The sequence below is a fragment of the Phyllostomus hastatus genome, unplaced genomic scaffold (assembly GCF_019186645.2).
Source record: "Phyllostomus hastatus isolate PE091 unplaced genomic scaffold, TTU_PhHast_1.1 phas_scaffold_114, whole genome shotgun sequence".
Classification (NCBI taxonomy): domain Eukaryota; kingdom Metazoa; phylum Chordata; class Mammalia; order Chiroptera; family Phyllostomidae; genus Phyllostomus; species Phyllostomus hastatus.
This window is the reverse complement of record NW_025334006.1, coordinates 990,132-1,009,308: the sequence shown is the minus strand read 5'-3', so window position 1 is coordinate 1,009,308 and position 19,177 is coordinate 990,132. Positions and strand designations below refer to the sequence as shown.

Sequence of the window (19,177 nt, the reverse complement as noted above, 5' to 3'; positions counted from 1 at the left end):
TTTAAAAAAAACTGATTAAAACTATTACAGAATGTTCATGTGTTTTGTTGTTGTTTTTTTTTTTAATCCTCACCGGAGGATATTTTCATTGATTTTTAGAGAGAGAGGAAGGTGAGCAGGGAGAGAGAGAGAAACATCCATTGGTTGTCTCCCATATGCACCCTGACTTGGGATTGAACCCACAACCTTTTGGTGTACAGGACGACCCTCCAATCAGCTGAGCCACCTGGCTGGGGCTTTATATGTGATTCTTATTTAGTTATTCCTGAGAGCTGAAAACCAAACTTAAGTGCACACCTAGACATACTTAATGAAGGAACACTGTGCTTTTTATCATCCTCAAATTCATAAACAACACTTATTTAATATGTTTTGCTATTATGAATTAGGTAAGAAGAAAAATATATAGATTCATTCTTGGTTTTACAATATTATAAAAATGTATAAACTAATTCTGTTAGTTCCTGCATCATTTTAACTTGGTGGCTTTTAATAATTAAGCTTATGGGGTACATGATGTAGAAAATATACATCAAACTACAGTACATATATTAACATATTTTAAAGATATGTTTATTGATTATGCTATTACAGTTGTCCCCATTTTACCCCTTTGCCCCCCTCCACTCAGTACCCCTCTTCCCTCCAGCAATTCCTCCCATTTAGTCCATTTCCATGGGTCATGTATATAGGATCTTTGGCTTCTCTATTTCCTATACTACTCTTAACCTCCCCCTGTCTATTTTGTACCTACCAGTAATGCTTCTTATTCCCTGCACCTTTTTCCCCATTCTCCCCTCTCTTCCTCTCTGCTGATAACCCTCCAAATGATCTCCATATCTATGATCCTGTTCCTGTTCTGGTGGTTTGCTTAGTTTATTTTTGTTTTTTAGATTCAGTTTGTTGATAGTTGTGAATTTGTTGTTACTTTAATGTTCATAGTTTTGATATTTTTCTTAAGTCCCTTTAACATTTTGTGTAATAATAGCTTGGTGATGATGAACTCCTTTAGCTTTACCTTGTCTGGGAAGCCTTTTATCTGCTCTCCCATCCTAAATGACAGCCTTGCTGGGCAGAGTAATCTAGGTTGTAGGTCCTTGCTTTTCATCACTTTGAATACTTCTTGCCAGTCCCCTCTTGTCTGCAAAATTTCTTTTGAACAATCAGTTGATAGTCTTATGGGCATTCCTTTGTAGGTAACTCTCTGCCTTTCTCTTGCTGCTTTTAAGATTCTCTCTTTATCTTTAACCTTTGGCATTTTAATTATGATGTGTCTTGGTATGCTCCTCTTTGGGTCCAGCTTCTTTGGGACTCTCTGTGCTTCCTGGAGTTGTATGTCTATTTCCCTCACCATATTAGGGAAGTTTTTCTTCATTATTTTTTCAAATAAGTTTTCAATTTCTTGCTCTTCGTCTTTTCCTTCAGCGTCACTGTAATTAGGATGTTGGTACATTTGGAGGTGTCCCAGAGGCACGTAATACTATCCTCATTTTTTTGATTCTTGTTTCTTCTTGCTGTTCTGGTTGAATGTTTATTTCTTCCTAATGTTCCAAAATCGTTGATTTGAATCCTGGCTTCCTCCCCTTTACTATTGGCTCCCCGTAGATTTTTCTTTGTTTCACGTAGTGTATCTTTCATTTCTTCCTTTATGCTGTTGCTGTGCTCAGTGAGTTCTTTGAGCATCCTGATCACCAGTGTTTTGAATTCTGCCTCTGATAGGTTGGTTATCTCGGTTTTGTTTAGGTCTTTTTCTGGGGTTTTGTTCTGTTCTTTCAATTGGGCCATATTTCTTCATCTCCTCAATTTGGCAGCCTCCTTGTGTTTGTGACTGTTTATTAGGTAGAGCTGCTTTGACTCCCTGTCTTAGAAAAGACATCTTTATATTGTGTGGGGTTGAGCCTTAGGTAATTGCCAGGGCTGGGCAACCTCTTCACTGCTTTGTGGCTCTGTGTGGGGGAAGGGCTCAGAGAGGGGAAAGTGCCACTGCCTAGCTTCTGGAAGTTTGTTGGGTACTTGCCCCACTTCTAATCACTTCACCCACTCCCTGTGTGCGACTAATGCCCTTCCGGCTGTTGCCCTCGTGCTGAACCCCAGAGTGCATGGGTTTTCATACTTTCTAAGATCGTTTGGGTCCTTGAAGCGGAGTCTCCTGAAAATCCAGCAGTTTCTTTGCTGTCCCCGCCCCCACTGGTTTTTACAGTAAGAAGTAATGGAGATTTATACTCCAGGTGCTTGAACCCTGGGATGTGTGGTCTGGCCTGGGGATGGGATTGTTCATTCCCAGGGTATCCCTCTCGGATTTTTATCCACCACAGGTAAATGTGGGACCGCCCATCCCACCGCACCAGCCACTCCATGCCACACCGCGTCTCTTTGCCTCTCCACCCATCTCTGCATCTCCACCTCTCCTACCCGTCTGGATGAATGTGGCTTCTTTAAATCCTTGGTTGTCAGACTTCCAGACAGTTTGATTTTCTGACAGTTCTGGGCTTTGAGGTTTAGTTGTAATTCTTTCTATGGTTGCATGAGGAGGTGAAGCATGTCTAACTACACCTCGATCTTTCCTGAAAGTCCCCATATATTAACACATTTACTTGAAGTTGATAAATAAGGGAGAAATGAAACTTAGCAATGTAGGAAAAAACGATCTCTTTATCAAAACAATTTAAATACATTTGCCTTCAACATCAACACGTTTATATGTTATATCAAATTTCTGTGAAAGGGTTTAACAGTATGTAAGTTTCATGAAAATGCATTGACTAACATTTCTGCACATTCCTGTATCTTTTATTTTCTGTGTTTCCCCATCCCTTTCTTTTAGGCCTTAAACCATATAAATTTATTTACCCTCCACCATTTGTATTATAGTCGTCTAAGAATTACATCTACCTATGTTGAAAACCCCACCAGAGAATGTTGATTTTTTTCTCAACAGTCGCACATTTTTAAAAAATATTTTATTAATTTGTTTTCAGAGAGAGGCCGAGGGAGAGAGAGAAACATCAATGTGATTTGAAGAAACATCTATTGGATTGGGTTGGCTCTCACGTGCCCCCTACTGGGGATCTGGCCCGCAACCCAGGCATGTGCCCTGGACTGGGAATTGAATCAGCAACTTTTCAGTTCGTGGGTTGACACTCAATCCACTGAGCCACACCAGCCACGGCTTCATACATATTTTAAATAAATTATAGAAGAAAAAGAGTCTGTTATGTTTACCCAGATATTTATCATTTCTGTTGCTTTCTTCCTTCATTCCTGAAGTTCCAAGTGACTCTTTGGTATAATTGCCTTTCAGCCTGAAGACCTTTTATCACTCCTCTTTGTACAGGTCTTTTAGTGACAAATCCTTGTATTTTCCCTTCATGGGAGAACGTCTTTCTTCTACTGTCATTCCTGAAGGATATTTTCCCCAAATATGGAATTCTGGGTTGACAGTTTCTTTTTCTTTTAACTTTTATAGTTAAAAACAGACAGTGTGCTGTCTTCTGTTCTTCATGGTTTCTGAGGAGAAATCAGCAGTTATTCAAACAGTTGTTCCCCTTCATGTAACGTGTCATTTTTTTTCTGGCTGCTGTTAAGATTTAAGAGAAAGAGCTTTGGTGTTCTAACGTCTGATTTAGATGTGTCTGGCATGATTTTCTGGTAATGGATTTGAGTTTAGAATATATATTAGTTTTCTGACTTGAAAAATGGCAATAATAAGGGTATTTCACTCACAAAATCACTGTGAGCTCAAACTAGTTAATATACAAAATATGCTCAGAATAGTGTCTGTCAGATTAAATGTTCAATGAATGCTAGCTCTGTTAAAAAATGCTCATTCTTTATATTATAATGACTTGTTTACTTGTGTTCTGCACTTTAGACTCCTATAGGGTAGAGAGTGTGGGTATTCTGTTTGTTATTGTATCTTTAAGGTTGGTAGAGTCTGATCTGTAGTAAAATTTCAGCCAGAATTTACAGACTGAAGGAATATGAGTAATGAAGAAGGAATATGAGTATGAGTAATGATATTCTTGAAGCCAATCTGATTGAAAAACTGTTCTCTAGCTGTGTCTAATTTTATCAAGTGAAGTGCTCGTGTTTCTGGATCCTTAGCCAGCTTCTCTTTAGCACCACATGATCAGCATGTCACAGCTTCTTCCCAGTATTTGCTTGTTCAGTACTTTATCTTTTTTCCTTAAAATTCCACCAGTGGGGTAATTACCTCGGCTCTTTACAGTGTCCACAGTGAATCTAGTTTTCTGTCCGCTCACAGGAATTCTAGAAGCCTGTCATCGTCATGTTAATTAATCAGCATCAGCATCATCAGTCATCATGTTGTCATCATCACCATCGTCATCAGTCATCATGTTACATCAGCATCATCAGCATCATCAGCATCCTCATCCTTAAGCTATTTTTTGGAACCCCACTCGCTGCCCATCTATAACAGGAAGGCTGTCACATAGTTTAGCCTTAGCCAACCTCTTTTACTGTTCTAAAATAATCTCATTCCCAAGCTTGTGCCTTTTCTTATGTTACAGTATTTCTCATAGGGTGAGGTGGTATAGCAAAGTGGTTAAAAGCATAGGCTGTGAAGCCAGATTCCTTGGATTTAAATTTTGCCTCTACTGTTTACTAGCTGTGTGACCTTGGGCCAGTTACTTAACCTCTCTGTGCCTAAATCTCGGGAAAGTTATTTAACCTCTCTGTAACTTAATTTCCTCATCTGTCAAATTCATAGGATTGTTTTGAGAATTAAATGTAGTATTATATGTAAAGCACTTAGAATAGTGACTAACACATAAGTAGACTTAGAAAACACTGATTATTATTATTATACTGTTCCCTTTTTCTGGAATGTCCTGTTCTCTCCCTTTTATTTAACTGAACCTTCTATCTGGAAGGCTGGTATAGAAAAGTAGAATTGAGCCCTGGCTGGCATAGCTAAGTGGATTGAGTGTGGGCTGCGAACCAAAGTGTTGCAGGTTTGATTCCCAGTCAGGGTACATGCCTGGGTTGCAGGCCATGACCCCCAGCAACCACACATTGATGTTTCTTTCTCTCTCTCTCTTTCTCCCTCCCTTCCCTCTCTAAAAATAAATAAATAAAGTATTTTAAAATAAAAAAAAGTAGAATTGAATTTTACAATTTGACATTTTCCCAGTAATCCTGCTGAAATGAATACTTTTAATAATTATTTGTAGATTCTTTTGGATTTTTTGCATATGTAGTTACATTATTTGTAAATCACTTTGAATTTACATAATTTTAGTTTCTTTTTTCTAATCCTTACATTATTCTTTTCTTGCCTTACTCCACTTAGAACTCTAGCAAAATGATGAATAGAAGTGGTGTTAGTGGAATCCTCTTTTGTACCTGATCTTAAAGAGGAAACTTCCAACTTTTTACTATTGTGTATAATGCTTGCTGAGGTTTACTATACACATCATTTACAAGACTAAAGCTTTTCCCTTTTATTTCTACTAAGAGATTAAAAAAAATCTTGAGTCTATGTTGAAAGCTAGCAAATATTTTTATGCCTCTATTAATGTGATCATATTATTTTTTAGATCTTTATTCCCCCCATGAATGTGGTACATTACAGTGATTGATTTACTTTTCATTTGTGGAATAAATCCAACTTGGTTGTGATACACTCTCCTTTTTATATATCTCTATATTCAGTTTGCACAAATTTTTTTACAACTTTTGAATTTCTATTGATGAGTATGAATAGCCTATTATTTACTTTCTTTTGTATTTATCAGGTTTTGTTATCAAGGTTATGCTAGTGCATAAAACAACATAGGGGATGTTCCCTCCTCCTATGCCCTAGAAGAGTTTTGAGGTTGACCTTATTTTTTCCACAGATGTTTGGTAAAATTTTCTAGTGAAGTAATCTGTGCCTTGGGTCCTTTGTAGAAAAGTTTTAAATTACAGATCATCATTTTTTTTATCATCATTATTTTAAATTATTTTTTGAAATTTTACTCACTGCCCATATGAGACAAGAGTCTTTGCCTCTTTCTTTATTCTTATGTCAATTTTTGTAAGTTGTGTATTTTCTAGAAAGTTGTCCACGTAACCTAAATTTTACTCTTTATTGTCACGATAGACCATGGGTTATCAACTTTGAAAGAACCAATTTTTGGCTTAGATACTCTTCTCTATGGTGATTTGTCTTCTATTTTGTTTTCATCTCTCATCTTTATTATCTTCTTTCTATTTTATTTGGGCTAATTTGCTGAAAAAACTTTTTCTAACTTATTAACATGAATGCTTAGTATATTCATTTTTATCCTTTCTTCTTTTCTAACATGTGCTTTAAAGAAATGATGACTTTTGAGGAGGGCGCAAACCCTGTGGGTTGGAGTAACTAGAGAAAGAACCAGAGAGAAAATGGGATTTAAGTTTTCAGAAACAGAAAAGGAAGTGCATAGCAGACTGACAAAACATTATAAACACAAGCCTAGTAGCAAGAACACATTTAAAATATTTTTATTACAGAATATTTCAAACATGTACACAAGTAGAGAGAGTGATACAATGAACACGTAAGCACCCATCACCCTGTTCCAACCATCACCTTATCAGTTCATGATCCACCTTCTGTTTCTACAATATTATTTTGAAGCAGAAGTCATGAGTTGCAACTATCACCTGCAACTATTTCAGCATACATGTCTAAAAGACTGGAACTCTTTTTTTGTTTGTTTAAAATAAAACCAGCCTGTGGGGACCTTATAATGAGCTACTAATAAGCAGTGACATTATCATGGTCTTTTGACCTGATGATGACTCATAAATATCCAAATCTGGGCATCATGGTTTTCCTACCTCTAACCCTGAAATCAGATCTTGGAAGCTACAACTCCAAGAAAACAAAAAGTCACACTTGTCAACACCAGAAGGAGAGAATCCAAAGATGCTGATGTTATTAAAGGGGTCACTAAAAGGTGTGTCCCCATTGGTGTCCAGGAAACTTGTCATTTAGATCACGTGGGTAGGAGGCAGTGCTCCAGCAAATGGCCCAGCCCAGCTAGCCAAGGGGCCATTCAGAAGGGCTCTTGTGTAGGGGGCATGACTCCTTGTGTAAGGGACAGGCACGTACTCCTGTGTTAGCTTGGCCATCTCCTCTGCATCGACTGTATCCTTTTCTCACTCTGGCATGCAGTAGTTCACCTCTGTATCCCACAGCTGGCGTGGATTTTGAGATCCTGGGAGAGAAGCGCTCTTTTTCTGCTCTAGGGGGGCAGCGTGGTTTAAAAAAACACTTGTTTTTGGAATCAGGCAGAACTAGGTGTATATTCTATCTCCTACCAAAGAGACTTAGATATTCTTAGCTTTTCCCCTCATCCATAAAACAAATTGGTCACAACTGCTTAGTGAGGCAATTGTGAGAATTAATACAATATATGAACTACATGGTATTTGCTGCTAATCATTCCTTTCAGTTTTAGGTCAAACCTACTCATCTAGGCATTACTTGAACCTTAATGTCTCTGGGCTTGTTCAACAGAAATTCTATAAATTAAACTCCATTTTGGATATTTATTACCATTAAATCAGAGTCTTTGGGTTGTCTGCTCTTAAAATGTTTTTGTACTTCTTAATTTCTGAATCTGAAAGTTCTCTCAAACTTTCTAGTTTCCCCACTGTTCTGCCCTGGGTGGCAGGAGTTCTCCAAAATGTTAGAAATTCTCATTTAACCGAAATGTCTTTGATGCTGACAGTATTAGCATTCGTAGAACTCCACATTTATATTTTATCATGTCCTCTCTAACCCATTTTGAGTTCTTAATTGAACCATAATAATTTAGAGAGAATGTATTATTTTCTAATAGCATGATGGGGAATCAGAATTACGAGGATGAGAGGAAAGTGTTTGAAAGAGTTTGGAAACTCCAGAGGAAACACTAATTTGCTGCACAGATGAGCCTGCAGTGAGCTTTTCCAGCGACGAGACCGACGCTTCGTTGGGTCAGCAGCGTATCTCTTTAGTCCCTGTGGTTTCATTCTCTCATCTTCAAAGTGGTAGATAATAGTGTCAGTGGTTAGCATCCTCTGAATGGGTTCTGAATAAATAATCATGTGCTTTATTAATAGTAATAGCATCGTAATTCCTACCACACAGGGTCAGGGAGATAGGAGAGCATTGTGGTTAAATACAAGAGTTTTAGAGCCAATCAACCTGGGGTTGAAGCCCAGCTTTGCAACTTACTACCCATGTGACTTTGGGCAAGTTACTTAACTTAAAAAAAAGATTGTATTTATTTATTTTAGAGAGGGGGGAAGGGAGGGAGAAAGACAGGGGGAGAAATATCAGTGTGAGAGAGAAACATTTCGCACGCGCTCCCACCAGGGACCAAACCCGGAACTCAGGCATCTGCCCTGACTGGATGGTGCCCAACTGAGCCACATCAGCCAGGGCAAGTTACTTAATCTTTTAAATCTGTGCTTGCTTCATCTACAAAATGGCAATAGTAATAACAGCATCTGCTTCCTGCATTTAAGTGAAATTATTTCCCATATTTAAGTGTGCTATAAAAATCTTTTTAATGCTCATTCTCAAAAGTACTAATGGTGATGAAATTATTGAAATAAATACATGTGAAAGTCCTGGCACTCCAGGTGCTTAACATACGTGAAAATTTGATAATTATTTCTCTCTCTTTCATTGCTTCCTTCAATATCAGCTGAACAAAGATGAAAAGCAAATGGCAAAGAATTTAAGGCCAGACTCTGGAATCAGACTCTCAGGGCTCAAATCCTAAGCTTAATGATTACTAGCTGTGTAACCTGAGGCAAGTGGCTTAACTTCTCTGAGCCTCAGTGTCCTTATCTATAAAGTTAGGATAATATTGCTTCTCAGCCTTTTGGCTAAGATCAAGTGTAGTATCTGTTCTTTTTTTTTGTAATATCTGTTCTTATCAGTTTATAAAGTTAGGATAATAACAGAGCCTACCTCACAGAATTATTTATTTATTTGTGTATGTATTTATTTTTAGAGAGAGGGGAAGGGAGGGAGAAAGGTAGAGAAACATCAGTGTGTGCTTGCCTCTCCTGCACCCTGCACCGGGGTCCTGGCCTGCAACCTAGGTTATGTACCCTGACTGGGAATCTAACCAGTGACCCTTTGATTCACAGGCCAGCACTCAATCCACTGAGCCACACCAGCCAGGGCGAGTTATTATAGGGATTAAATAGATTGATATTAGTAAAGTATTTAATAACAGCTTCAACACACAGGGCTATGCACATGTGATTAAATAAAAGATATTCTATTTGTCAATTTTTAATCTTGAATTCCAGGTGCATAAGTCCTCATTATGTAAATATATATGAGGGGGCGATGATTGACATATTGAGGTTGGATGAACTGTGAATTAGCTATATTGCAGGAGTTTGAAAACCCAGGGGAGAAAACATGAAAACCAAGTATATACAGTTCTAATATTAATAATTATCCAGTACTTGCTACACATCTGCTACTGATGTAAATACTTGACATCAATTATCTTGTTTAATTCTCACACAGTTCTTTGATGTAGGAGCTGTGCTGTCTCTGTGCTAAGAATGAGAGAAATGAGGCACAGAGAGACTGTGTGACTTGCCTAAAGTCCCAGAGTAGAGCCAAGTTAACTCCAAGTCTGTGTCCATGACCCTGGCCTGTCACTTTCGCGCCCATGGCCTTCTAGGAGAGACAGGGAAACAGGTGCTCCACAGGTTTGGGCTTAGGCGGGTGGTTCTTCACACTCTGCATCATTGACCTCTTGGAGACACAAGCGGACTCGCAGGAGAAATGCACACGCCAGGGTGAGTTTTCCTGGTCGAGGCAGAGGTGCTTAAAGCACACTGTCAGTCTTCTCCATAGCCTTACAGTGCTGGTTCAAAAACGAAAAAAGATTCCCCCCTAAAATTTATTTGACTATTTATTCTAAGGTGTGTTCATAAAGCATGGGAGTGAACAGGTAATAAACCCAGGCATGCCGGGGTCTCAGTAGTAATACAAAAGGAACACTCCAGTGAATGAATGTGGAGGTGCTAAAGGATGGCCCAGTGCGGAATGTGGCTGTAGGTTCAGACACGGAATGTGGCCCGACAGCAGGGTTTCTCCGACAGTCACATTAACCATTAAATTTCTGAACAGAGAGGGGCAGTGGGCACAGAAGGAGGTAGGCTGTTTTCCTCGGGGCAGCCATGGGGCAGCCACACTTCCCCACAGTTCCTGGAACCCTAGCCTTGGCCAGAGCCCTCGGACCTCCCCTTGCTTTCCATTCGACGCTGAAACCAAAGTCGTTTAAGATCCAGCTCTCATACACAGAAGCCATAGGACACTTCATTTTTTTCTTAAACATCTGTTGGCAACTCTTACTGTTTTGGCTGCCCCTCCTACATTTGCTCCTCCTCTGGCTCAGAGCACCTGGTGCAGGTGGATTGTGGCTTGGGTGGGGCACCTTTCGTTCTCCAGAGGGGGGAACGTAGGGCCCAGACCTGACCAATCGGAAGCGGGCAGTGACCCAGGCTGGTTGAGTCAGTGCGAGTCTGAGGGCTCACGCAGGAGGTACTAGACAAGTCGCGCTCTCCTCTGCCGGAGCACAGCCTGGGAGGGCCCGCGCCCAGGTGGCTGCCAAGCGGAGAACGAGGACGACGAGGCCGACACCGAGAGGGCCAAGCCCACAGGGAGACAAACTGCGTCCCCTGTAGCGTCACTCCGGTCCCTGCGTCGGGGCAGTCCTGAATACCGTGCTGAGGCTTTTCAACAACAGACCACAGCCCTTTGCGGGTGCCAATTTCAGTTGAATTTCCATCCCTCGGAAATGGGAAGAGTCTTAACTGACAATGTATCTGACAGATTATAGAATTTTGCATTATCTGTGGTAGCTTCTTCCACTGTTTTTTAAAAATTTATTTACTTATCCTTAAAAAATCGATTTTTCTTGTTTTTAAAAATACAGTAAGGAGACTTTCACGAATCCCTAATTATTAATTATCATTGCTGCTAACAATTCCAAAACGCAGCACATTACATACGAGGGTGCACACCTCCAAGGCATCAGGGTAAGGACAGAAGAGGCTGCCGGGGAATCTGGACGCTGAGGTCAGGCGCCGGCCTCTTAGGGCATTGGATTCTGAAAATTAATGTTTTAGCAAAATTATCCGTTATTATATGATGTGGACTTTAGGATTATTGAAGAGTAGACTAAACCTTGAGTGCTAAATCACCAGTGCCAGAGGTGAACTACATTTCCCCGCTGTGTTAACTTGTCCAAATGCAGTGCATTTCCTTTCCCCCCCATTTTAGCAAGTCAGGTGTTCCCCTCCAAAAGCCTTCATGTCGAATCTATGCTCCTGAACGAATTCTGGGTCCGGGTAACATTTGGTAACCACTAGAGCAAAATGAAAATACTGGAAATGTTCCAACTCCTTCTTTATTTTAAAGCAAACATTTACTCTTTCCCTGAAGTCCACAGTTTATTGACCTTTACATTTGAGATTTTTCATACTTACTGATACAGGAAAATCAGAGACATTTAAATGAGTTTCACTTTAAGAGAAGTTGGTATTAAAGGAGGAAGATTTATGGAATGACTATTTGAGGAGGGATTATTTGTATTTTAAAAAAGGTTTTTCAGTTTAAACAAAGCTTCCTCTATGTTTTTTAAAAATTAACATTAACCCTAGTCTACTTGACTTAATATATACATTTTTACTTATAATTTCAGACTAGGAGGAAGAATGCTTGAAGATAATTTCACATTTGTAGAAGCCAAGGAAAGAGAGAAGTTAAATACTTTGCCCAGTCAGTGGTTGCTCAAATAATGGTAGTTGGGAATTTGTCACCAGCAGACCCTCCTTCTTAAAGAACTTCCTCAGAAACCCTGCCCATCCCCCCCAAAAAAAAGTTCTTTAGAGAAAAGAAAAATTATCTAGGTCAGAAAATCAGGTCTACCTAAAGAAAGGAAGATCACTAGAAAAGGAATAAATAAAGGTAAATTAAATGCTTTTCTTATTCTTAATCTAACAGATAATAGTTTGCTCAAAATAATAACAGAAATGGTATATTTGCTGATTATATCTTATAGATAAGTGAAATGAATGACAGTAATATTATAAAACAGGAGGGAGAAATGGGGGATTCTCTGTTACTATTTGCATTGCCCATGCAGCAGTATAGTGTTATTTGAAAGTGGACCTGGATTAATTGTAAATGTATATAGTAAACTCTAGGGTAACCACTAAAAAAAAGTTTAAAAAAGAAGTATAATTGATATGCTAAGAGAGTGGAGAAGGTGAAGTCATATAAAATGCTCAGTTAAAACTACAAAAGGCAGAGAAAGAGTGGAAGACTAAAAAGGAAACAAAGAATAAGAGCAATGAATAGAAAACCGTAACAAATATGTCAGTGTTGATCCAATTATATCAATAATCACTGTAAACACCACCAATTAAAAAACAGAGATTGACTGGGTGTATAACAAAGCAAGATCCAACTGTATGTTGTCCACAAGAAACCCACTTTATATGTAAGCTGGGTAGATTAAAAGTAAAGACGGACAGATTAAAAGTAGAGGGCTGGAAAAATATATACCGGATAACAGTCTAACCCCAATTAAATGAAAGCTGGTACAGGTGTATTAATTTCAGGCAAGGCAGACTTCAAAGCCAGGAAAATTATCAGGGATAAAGAGAGGCATTGTAAAATGATAAATCGGTCAATTCTCTAAGACAGCAATATTTAATGTGTATGCACCCAAAGACAGAGCATCAAAATATAAAGGCAAAAATTCATAGAACTTCAAAAAGTAACAGATGAATCCACTGCTATAGTTGGCGACTTCAACACCCCTCTATTAGTAATTGGCAGAAAATTAGTAAGCAGAAGAGTACCATCAATAAACTGGATATAGTTGACATTTATAGAAGGCTTCATCCAACCACAGCAATTCCCACTTTTTTTCTCTAGCTCACACGGGGCATTCACTAAGATAGATCACATTCTGGGTTACAGATCACATCTGAACAAATTTAAAAGAATAGACATCATATAATGTATGCTCTCAGTCCACAATGGAATTAAACTAGAAATCAATAACAGAAAGATAGCTGGAAAATCCTGAAATGCTTTGTGGTTAAACGACACACTTCTCAGTAACACATGGGTCAAAGAAAAAGCCTTCAGAGAAATTAAAACGTATTTTGAACTAAATGAAACTGAAAATATAACTTCTCAAAAAAGCAGGACTTAGGGAAATTTACAACATTGAATGCATACATTGTAAAAGAAAACTACTCTAAAATCAATAATCTAAACTTCCATTTTAGTCCCTGGCTGGTGTAGCTTAGTGAACTGAGTGTCAGCCTGTGAACCAAAGGGTTGCCAGTTCGATTCCCAGTCAGGGCACATGCCTGGGTTATAGGCCAGGTCCCCAGTTGCGGGGGTGGTGCACAAGAGGCAACTGCACATTGATATTTCTCTCCTTCCCTTTCTCCCTCCCTTCCCCTCTCTCTGGAAATAAATAAATAAAATCTTTAAAAAACCCTTCCATTTTAGGAAACTTGAAAAAATTAAGTCTAAAGTAACAGAAAAGAAATACTAAAAACTAGAGCAGAAATCAATAAAATTGACCCTGACTGGTGTGGCTCAGCGGACTGGGTGTCGTTCTGCAAAGTGAAAGGTCACCTGTTCAATTTCCACTCAGGGCACATGCCTGGGTTATGGGCCAGGTCTCCTGTTGGGGGCATGTGAGAGGCAACCGATCAATGTTTCTTTCACATGTTGATGTTTCTTTCCCTTTCTTTCTGCCTCCCTTCCCCTCTAAATATAAATTTTAAAGAAATCAATAAAATTGAAAACAGGAAATTAATAAAATCAAAAGATGGTTCTTTGAAAAGATCAATAAAATTGATAGACCTCTAGCCAAGAAAGAAAACAAAAATTACTAATATCAGAAATAAAAAAGGTGCTGATCCTATAGATATTAAGAGGAGAATAAAGGAATATTATGAACAATTCAGTCTCCATACATTTGTTAATCTTGATAAAATGGGCCATTTTTTTAAAGACACAATTTATCAAAACTCACAGGAGAAGAGATAATCTGATTTTGACTATATCTATTAAAGAAGCTGGATCATTAATTAATAACCTTGCAAAACAAAAAAGCACCAGATGGGTTCACTGGTGAATTCTACCAAACATTTCAGGAAGAACTTACACCAACTCTCTACACTTCCGGGAGGCGGGAGCAGAGGGAGCGCTTCCTAACTCATTTTATGTGGCCAGCGTTACCCTCATATCAAGACCAGACAAAGACTTACAAGAAAGGAAAACTACAGACCAATATGTCTCATAAACATTGATGCAAAAGTCCTCAACAAAATAATAACAAACTGAATCTGACAATGAATAAAATGAATTATACAGCACGGTCCAGTGGGATTTATTGTGGGTATGCATGACTGGACCAGCATTCAAAATCAATTAATGAAATTCTGCCCATCAAACAAACAGGCTAAAGAAGAAACATCATATAATCTTATCAAAAGATGCAGAGAAAGCATTTGACAAAATAGTCCATTGAGAATGATTTTTGTATACATCTATTTGTAAATATCCATTTTGGTAAATTTATCTGTCCTCTCTCTCCCATCCCCAGCGAAGTCTGTGCGACAAAATGCTGACAGACGAGTTTTATTTTCTTCTTATTGCTTCTCTGAATTTTCTAAGTTTTCTGTAAAATTTTCTAGAAAAAAGCACTAACCATGATTTAAAAAAACTTTTGTTAGTCTGACAAGGGTCCACGAACAGAAACACTTGTTAAAGGACCACGGTGAAAGGGAATAAGGAGGAGACACCAGTTTCTTTTTGAGATGGATCTCCATTAGCCTAAGCAAGTGAGTGCGTGCGAGTCAGCCACACACACGTACACACCCTTCACCACAATGCTGAAGGTTCAGAGTGCAGGTGTTTATAGTATTGACTCTGATCAATCTAGTCTTTTTCAGATTTAAAAACATGGCTATATGGTTTTGTTGAGGCCTAACTCAACTTTGTTTTCCTTTTTGTGGGCATGCCATTTATTACTTACATGACAGGGGAGTGCAGGGATGGGCGGCGAGAGAGACTGCACCCCCTCCACTATAAGGGGCCCCAGACAAAGGCAGCACGGGTCCAAGTGACACAGACCTATGTGTGGCCTGGAGCTACATTACATCAGTGTGTACGTGCAGGAGGAAAAGGTAAAAAGGCATTCACGGGACAAGAAGCCGCTCCCCAAAGGAGATGAGGAAATCACAATCCATTCCCCAAAAAGAGATAAGGAGGGAGTCACAATCCATTCCCCAAACAATACACATTTCTTCTGGCCCGGGGCCCCCCTGGCCAGCTCTCGTCACAGGTGGTGGGAGAGAGAGCCATGTACTGACCCCACACCCTCCCCCAGCGTTCCTCTTCCACCTCACATGCTTCTCATTAATGCTTCCTTAGGGGCCTGCGTGGTGACATGTTGGCACTTAGCGTCCATACATCACAGTTACCATAAAGGCTACACCCTAAGACTGAAAGTGCAATACAGAAGCCAGAGACCCAGGAGAAGGGAGCGCCACCAACAGTCTGTAGCAGTCAGGGCCATACTGTTCTTGCACAGGGCTGCTGGCATCCACCCCATGAGCTGCAGCTGCAGTCTCAGTCCCGTTTCTGTGTTCAATACGTGTGTGTACGAGCTGTCATACTGTCATGCCGTCATGCTGACAGCCACTCCACACTGTCCCAAACTGCGTGCGTGAGCTATGGCTTGGTAAAATTAGCCTTCTCTCTCATGAGGGGAAACACCTTCTCATGCGTCCGTTTGAAGAGGGGGTCAGAAGCCTTGCAGCCAGTCCCAGTGTGTCTGGGTCACAGGGTGGCCACCGTGGCAGGCCGGCAGAGGCCGGGAACTCTGTGCACACTCAACAGTCTGAGTAGTCGTGCTCAGGAGCCAGCATGACCGTCCGCTGGGGGAAGGTGGTGTTTCCGCAGAATCCAGCCAGATGACCCCCAAGAATCTGACAGAGAAACCAGGCGAACAAGGTCATAGTATGCATTTTCTCTCTTCCATTGAACAGTCTTTCATTTCCATGGGGAACCAACCCTCCTAGGCCTCCCAGCCCCGTTGCCGAGCCCTTTGGACTGCGCCTGTGCTCTCCACAGGCCACACTCGTCTGGGCAGTCCTCTTTGGCCCACACAGGTCTCCGTCCCCAGGCATTTGAGTTTTTGACCCGGTCTGGATCCCTCTCTCTGCCCCTGCCCCAGGCCTCCAAGGGATTTAATAAGTGGTCCTGTTCCCACCACTCCACCTGTCTCAGGCCTTCAGGACAAAGCCTGACCCTGGATTCCCTCAGCGCCTGACCTGCCCGTTCCCGCCGCCTCACCTCCCACTTTGTGGGAACCCTGAGTGCAAGCCAGTCTGGCCCTTTCCCTTTCCTAAGTGTCTTGAACCTCTAGCGAGCTCGCTCCACAGGAAGGGGCACACAGTCTTCCAGCACACACACCAGGTCAGATTCCTTCTTGTGTTCTCAGCACACCCTCAGTCCAGGACACTGAAATTCCTCTCCACCCCACCACCCCACAGCATCCCGCCAAACCCACCGAGGAGGCAGGACTCTCAGCTTCATTTTCCTCGCTGTTGCCCCCGCTCTGTGGTCTTGCGTTCTCAATTGACTGTTGACTTCCAATGGCCTCATCGTCATATTCTGCACAGAGGTGTCAGTCACCACATCTTTCCTCAGATTATTTTGTCATGAATAGTACAGCCACTTCTGACCCTAAGATCACCTTTCCTTCTGCGGTAGCAGAGTTGCAGTGCAAAGCACGGCATTTGGAAACAGATATTCTTTCCATAGAATACCTGATTCTAGAATCAGGTATGTCTAGATTTAAATCCTTGCCGCACTATTTACCGGCTGTATGAACTTGAGCCAGTCACTCTCTGAGGAGCTCCCTTCATCTGATAAAAGTGGATAATAACCAGTTTATAGAACTGGGACCGTTCAATGCGAAGCCCTCTCTGCACAATGCCCGGCGCAAAGCAGGCCACCAACAAATGGGGACTGGACGCTCCCAGCTCTTCTTCTGACCTGCCCTCCTTTCCAATGATCTGAGTTGATTCTAGAGGTTCTGGTTTTCCTTATGGAGTGAACTGTCCTTTGCTGGTCCAGAATCTTGCTTTTAGTCCACAGTTCCTGCTTCCTTTGCGGCTGTTTGTCCCCCTTCATTTTGTGGACGTTTTGGGTTCCCCTGGTCCTTTTCCCGTGTGTCTGGTCCTGGGTGGTGCGAGCCAGGGCTTGCTTGTTCAGGTTAGAGCTCCACCCCAATCAAGTCCCCCGAAGCCAGCCTTGTAACCTCGGCAAAATCATGCAAAGTCTTGTACCGTGCTGACGCTTCTTTAAAGCACGTGCTTGCCAGACCAGGACACAACAGGCCAGTTGAGAAAGGAGACAGCTTTTGCCTCACAAATGTCAGAAAAGGATGGAGATTTGAAGCGATGAGTAGAGACCCTGGGGAAACCATGACTTTTTTTTCTCTTGAAAAAAATCTTCACTGTTAAAAGTCTAAGGCAAAAATGCATCGTTCAGAGCACTCAGAGGCAGAATTATCTCTAAGTAGAGCACTTTTAGTTTTGGACATCAGTGACTCTTTTAGATTTTGTGCTTTCGGATGAATTTGTTTGGTTGGAATCTAGAGAAGCCTGGTGACACGGAGAATTAATCATACATGTAACAGTTTGAATATGAACACCTTTTATGTTAACATGGCTATTGTTTTTAGGCAATTAAGTAACCCATGCTCATTATATAAAATCTTTGAAATACAAAACTTTTACAGAGAAATCCAGAAATAAGCCAACATTTTAGTGTACTTCTTCGTCATTTATTTTCTTTATAAAATTTGGATCACATTTCATTCACAGTTTTATATCCTCCTCTTGAGTGTTTTTTCACATTCTTAAATATGCCTCCAAATCATTATTTTTAAGAGCTGCTTGTCATCCATTGATTGAATGTATTATAATTTATTCATATAAACCTCTTGGACATTTGTGAATCCTATTACAAATAAAACTTCAATGTAAATACTTGAACCTTCATTTTTTAATTCTTACTCAGTTATTCCCTTAAAACAGATTCATTCTGAGCACTTCACATGTCCAAGGTCCCCTGGCTGTTTGGGGAGCTCAGGCTGCTGTCCATGCCGAACCACTGAGATCAGCTGCAGTGGGGCTGAATGACCACAGATGTCCTAGGGGGAGGATCCTCTCTGGCAGGACAGTTTTTTTATTTTTTATTTTTTTATTTTTTATTTCTTTTTATTTTTAGAGAGGGAAGGGAGGGGGAGAGAGAGAGAGAGAGAGAGAGAGAGAAGCATCAATGTGCGGTTGCTGGGGGTCATGGCCTGCAACCCAGGAATGTGCCCTGACTGGGAATTGAACCTGCGACACTTTGGTTCGCAGCCCGCACTCAATCCACTGAGCTACACCAGCCAGGGCAGGACAGTTTTTTTTATTAAAGGCAGCTTGCCAGCTTGTTAGGAGTGCGTAGCTCTCTGTGCCCGTGTCCGCTCTTACAGGCCGTGGCCATGGGAGCACCCCGTGTGCAATGGCCTCGACACTACCTTCAAGTCTTGCACAGGCCTTTGCTGGCAAGTGATTTCTTCCCCTGGGTCGGGCGATGGCTAGTGAGGCCAGATCTGCAGGATGTGGTGGAGGCATGGACACTCTCACACTCAACGTAAGACTGGCCCCCACTGCCAAGCTGGAGTCGGTTTGGCTGGGTCAGCCCTGCACATGCTGTGGTTGGTGCATGTGTGAGAGGTAGGGAAATACGGCCTTCAGGCACTGACATTCTGTGGTATGCTCCAAAGAGTATACAAATTTTTCTCTTTTATGAGGTGATTCCTTTTTGTATTAGTCTGCTCAGGCTGCCGTAGTAAAACACCATAGACTGGTGGCTTAAACAACATAAATTTATTTTTTCATCGTTCTGGAGGCTGACAGTCCCAGATCAAGGTGTTGGTCAATTAGGTTTCCTGGTGAAGCCCTCTTCTGGCTTGTGGATGGCTGTAGTCTTTCTATGTCCTCAAATGACATTTCCTTTTTGTTGGAGAGGAGAAAGGAAGACAGGTAAGATAGGTAGGTAGGTAGATAG

General features: G+C 40.9%; 1 pseudogene; it reads left to right on the top strand.

Annotated features, from left to right (window-relative positions):
* The first annotated feature begins 8,851 nt into the window (after positions 1–8,851).
* LOC123829861 lies at positions 8,852–8,961 on the top strand (annotated as a pseudogene).
* Positions 8,962–19,177: the final 10,216 nt, after the last annotated feature.